Raw genomic sequence first — 4,984 nt, 5'->3', positions numbered from 1 at the left:
TTCAGGGTTGCTTTGTCCCCAGGGCTCCACGCCTTTGTGCTTTGTTTTTGCTTAAGGATTGCCACCTGAGGTAGCCTCTCTTGCCCATCTTCCTCAGTTTCAGAGGGTAGATATTTCAGGGTTGCTTTTTCCCCAGGTCTCCACGCCTTTGGGTTTTGTTTTTGCTTAACGATTGCCACCTGAGCTAGCCTCTGTTGCCCATCTTCGTCCGTTTCAGAGGGTGGATTTCTCAGTGTTGCCTTTTCCCCAGCTCCCCACGCCCTTGTGTGTTTCTTTTGCTTAAAGATTGCCACCTGAAGCCAGCCTCTCTTGCCCATCTTCCTCAGTTTCAGAGGGTAGATATTTCAGGGTTGCTTTTTCCCCAGGTCTCCACGCCTTTGTGTTTTGTTTTTGCTTAACGAGTGCCACCTGAGCTAGCCTCTCTTGCCCATGTTCCTCAGTTTCAGAGGGTAGATATTTCAGGGTTGCTTTGTCCCCAGGGCTCCACGCCTTTGTGCTTTGTTTTTGCTTAAGGATTGCCACCTGAGGTAGCCTCTCTTGCCCATCTTCCTCAGTTTCAGAGGGTGGATTTCTCCGTGTTGCTTTTTCCCCAGGTCTCCACGCCCTTGTGTGTTTCTTTTGCTTAAAGATTGCCACCTGAGCTAGCCTCTGTTGCCCATCTTCGTCCGTTTCAGAGGGTGGATTTCTCAGTGTTGCCTTTTCGCCAGCTCCCCACGCCCTTGTGTGTTTCTTTTGCTTAAAGATTGTCACCTGAGCTAGGCACTGTTGCCCTGCTTCCTCAGTTTCAGAGGGTACCTTTTTCAGGGTTGCTTTTTCACCGGGTCTCCTCGCCATTGTATTTTTTTATCTTATTTTTTTTGCTTAAAGATTGCCACCTGAGCTAGCCTCTGTTGCGCTTCTTTCTCAGTTCTAGAGGGTAGATTTCTCCGTGTTGCTTTTTCCCCAGGTCTCCACGCACTTCCTTTCATTTTTCCTTAAAAATTGCCACCTGAGCTAGCCCCTGTTGCCCATCTTCGTCGGTTTCAGAGGGTAGATTTCTCAGTGTTGATTTTTCCCCATTTCTCCACGCCCTCGTGCTTTTTTTTTTTTATTTCCTTAAATGTCGGCGCCTGAGCTAGCTTCTTTTGCCCATCTTCGTCAGTTTCAGCGGGTAGACTCTCCGCCTGCCTTCGACAGGCCCTCTGGACTGGAAAGCTTTCCTCCTCCCGTCATCACGGTCCTTCTCGGATGACGTGCCTGGTTTCGGTTTGACCGTCCCCGCCCGCCCTGATTTTCTAAGTCCTCCCGGGAACCCCGGGGGCGCTCCAGCCGCTCCGGGAAGCGGCGGCCTCCCGGCCGCACCGGCCCAGCCCGGCCCGGGCCGCCCCCTGGCCTCTCTGGGGGGAACTCTCCCCTTCCCCTTCCCGGTGATCGCCCGAGAAACCTTTTCCGAGTCCCCCTCCTGCGGCTGGGGCTGCGCCTTGGCGGCCGGGAGCCCGCGGGCGGACGCCCCGGGGCCGCACTGGGCCGGGAGGCTGGGTCCGAGGGGGCTCCGGGACGGGATCGGGCGGCCCGGCGGCCCGGCTGTGCTCCCCGGCGGGCCCGCGCTCCGGCTCCGTCCCGCTGAGGCGGTCGTCGGTCGCCGGGTGCCACCTGGCGGCCGCTTTTATATCGTCTCTTTCCTCCGGAGCTCCGGCGACGCGGGCCAAGGGACGGGACTCGGCCGCGGTGACCGAGGCAGAGTCCCGGGAGGCCGGCGTCGCTGGCGGGATCTGGCCCGGTGGCGCCGGGGCGTGAGCGCGACGCCCGCTCGCCGGAGATTGGAGGTGCAGGCTACTGAGGGAGGTGGCTGTCGCCGCGCCGCCCGGTGCCGGCCGGGGTGTGGGGCCTCCCGGACGGGTCGACCAGCAGCCGCCGGTGCCCCTCCGTCCCCGGGAGGGGGTGGGGGGCCGCCGCGGGGGAACGGGCGAGGGAGCTCGTCCCGTGCCCGGCCGTCGTCCCGAGGGCGGCCCGGTGGTCGGGCCTTCCGCGTCGCCGATCCCCTTTCCGCGCCCCGCTCCGGAGGTGGGCGACCGGCCGGGGCCTTGCGGGGGAGGCCCGTGGAGGGCGCGACGGGCTCGGCCGCCGGGCTGGCCTTTTCCCCACTGGTCTTCCGAGTCGACCGGCTCTGGCGGTGGGGACCGGGCCCGGTCCTCGGATGCCTCCTCCTCCGTGGCAGTTTTTTTTTCCAAGTCCCGCCCTGGAGAAGAGCGTGGACCGGCCCCGGGAGCCCTCGAGGGCGGGCCGGGGAGGGCGTCCCCGGCCCGGACGCGTGCCCGGGGTGGGTCCGGGCCGTCGGACCGGACTTCTCTCTCCGAGTTTCGCGGGTCGCGTCTTTGTCCGGAGGCGGGAGGGGGCCGGCTCGAGGCGTAGGTGGAGCCCCGGCTGAGGGACGGGAGCCACGGTCCCGCCCCGGGCCCGGTCGCCGGAGGCGCCTCCGCGGAATTCTTTTCTAAGTCCTGACCCGGCGACTCAGAGGGAGGGACCGACCGGTCCCGGCCCGCGCGGGCGGCCCGGGGAGGCTGTCCCCGGCTCCCCCTGCCGCCACGCTTCTGGGGTCGACCAGATGGCCCCGGGAGCTCCGGGCCTGGTGGCGATGGGGTCGTGCTTGGGGTCTGGTGGCCGTGGCCGTGATCCAGGGGTTCCCCTGGTGATCCGTGGGTGGGCCCCGTCTCCGGGCGCGGCGATTCTTGCCCCCGAATGGGTGGTTTTGTGCCGCCAGATAAGTGCTGACACGCTCTGCTCGGGTGACAGTCGCCCGAGAGCTTCCGGGTGCCTGGATGCGTGTGCGGGGAGGGCTCCGGGCTCTGGCCGAGAACCGGACGCCCGTTTCCACCCCCGCCGCTTGAGCCGCCCGCTGGGGCCTGCGCGCCGGCTCTTGTGCGTTCCAGGCGCCCCCACGACCGTGGTGCCACCTCCGGTCTCTGGTACCCGAGGGCGGCGGGGTTAGGGGCGCGGGGTCCTCTACCACGTGCACTCCCTGCCGCCGGCACCCGGGTGCGGTCGCGACTTACCCCATCCCACCGGCTCCGTGCCAGTGCGTGTCAGGCGTTCTCGTCCTGGGGTCGTCGCCCGCGCTTGCTGGAGGAGGAGAGGGGTCGGTGAGGCTGAAGCAGGCTCCTCCGCTCGCTGTCCTCGCCGGCCTTCCCTTGCTCGGGGGTCCCTCGCGTTATGCTGCCGACCGATGTGGTGATGCTGTGCTCTCCCGGGCCGGGCCTAAGCCGTGCCAGACGAGGGACGGACGTTCATGGCGAACGGGACCGCTCTTCTCGCTCTGCCCGCGGGTCCCCTCGCCCGTTCTCCCCCGCTGCGAGTGGCGTGTGGGAGGCGGCAGGGGTGCGGAATCCGGCCTGACCTCGCTCCCCCGCCCCGTGCCTCGTGGCGTGGGCGGTGTCGGGGTCTCCGTGACGCGGCGGATGCTCTGCCTGTGCCTCTTGGCTGTGTCTCGCGGGCGGCCCTCCCCGCGGTGGGGCGGGCCGTGTTGCCGCCGCGCCGCGCGCCTTCCCGGGCGCGTGAGCGCGTTCCCCAGGCCGTTGGCGGTGCCCCTGGAGCGTTCCAGGTCGTCCCTCAGGCGCCCGAGGCCGAGTGGCGGTGTCGTTCTCTGTTCCCGTCGGCCTCCTCAGGTAACCACTGCGCTGGTGTGTCTGAGGAGCGGGGGGGTCGAGTCGGTAAGGGAGGCGTGCCCCTCGTCCCCCTCGGGGGGGACGGGTGCCTCGTCGCCCCCCACGGCGTGCCGTGTGGGGGCGGGCAGGCTCGGGCGCGTGCCCGCGCGTTCCCCTTGCTGGGGTTTCCCCGCGGGTGTGGGAGTGACCGTGGCGGGCCGAGCCAGCGGCGTGGCGCTGGCTCTTTGGTTGGGAGGTGCTGTTTGATCGGCACCTCCGTCCCAGTCTCTGCCTCCCTTGGTCTCTCGGCCTGAGGGGAGGCACTGACTTGGGAGCCGCACAGGGGCCTTGTAGATCCCTAGCTAAGCCCAGTGTGGCCAGAGATGGCGAGCCCGGGGCAGCGCGGGCTCGCGGCCCTGACCACGGACGCTCCGACTTGCTCTAGGCCTTACCTCTACCGCAGACCCCTCCTGCATTGCGTGGCCATGGTGTCTGTAAGCGCCTTGGTGGGCCCGATGGCGGACGATGGGCGGGGGCGACACGCCCTCGGTGAGAAAGCCTTCTCTAGCGATCCGAGAGGGTGCCTTGGGGTACCGGACCCCCCAGCCGCCGCCCCTCCTTTGCGCGTAGTAGCCACGGACGCCACCACCGTGGCGCGTGGGCAGAGCTGCTCTTTGCCTACCGCGGCCGGCGCCTCCCCCCTCCGAGTCGGGGGAGGGTCACGCCCGGCCGGGCCGTCGTCGGGCGCGGGGCCGCGCGTGTGCGCGAGCGTGCGCGTGGTTCTCCCGTCGCGCGCTGGGGCGGGGAGAGGGCCCGGCCCCGTCCGGGCTCCGCCCCGCCGCGAGCGGCTGGCTCTCCGCTCGCTCCCGTCCCGAGCCGCAGCCGGTGGTGGCGTGCGGGCATGGGTGGGGGCCGCCGCCGCTCTCGGGCGCGTTCCCTCGGGACGTGGGCCCCGGAGCAGACCAGACAGGCAGACGGGTGGCTGGGTGGACGGGGCGGCCCCCGGCGGCGGGGGCGCCTCACGTAGGCCCCGGCGGTGGGGCCGGGCCCGCGGGAGGCCGAGGGGTGGCTGAGGCCGGCCGGCGTCCCAGGCGTCGTGGGACCGCCCTCGCGTGTCGTTGGCGGTGGGATCCCGCGTGTGTTTTCCTGGTGGCCCGTCCGCGCCCGAGGCCGTCCCCGGGAGCCTTCCCGCGAGCCCGTGCTCCCTCCGTCGAGGCGCGCGCCGCGCTCCCCGCTGCCCCCGGTGCTCCCCCGCCCGGGCAGACGCCTGGCCGCGCCGCCCACCGGCCGGGACCGAAGTGGGCCTCGCTGTGCGGGTGTCGCCTCCGGCCACCGAGGCCGGTGGTGGCCCCGGGCGAAGTGCT

Source organism: Equus asinus, unplaced genomic scaffold (assembly GCF_041296235.1).
Source record: "Equus asinus isolate D_3611 breed Donkey unplaced genomic scaffold, EquAss-T2T_v2 contig_114, whole genome shotgun sequence".
NCBI classification, from domain to species: domain Eukaryota; kingdom Metazoa; phylum Chordata; class Mammalia; order Perissodactyla; family Equidae; genus Equus; species Equus asinus.
This window is presented reverse-complemented; position numbering follows the sequence as displayed.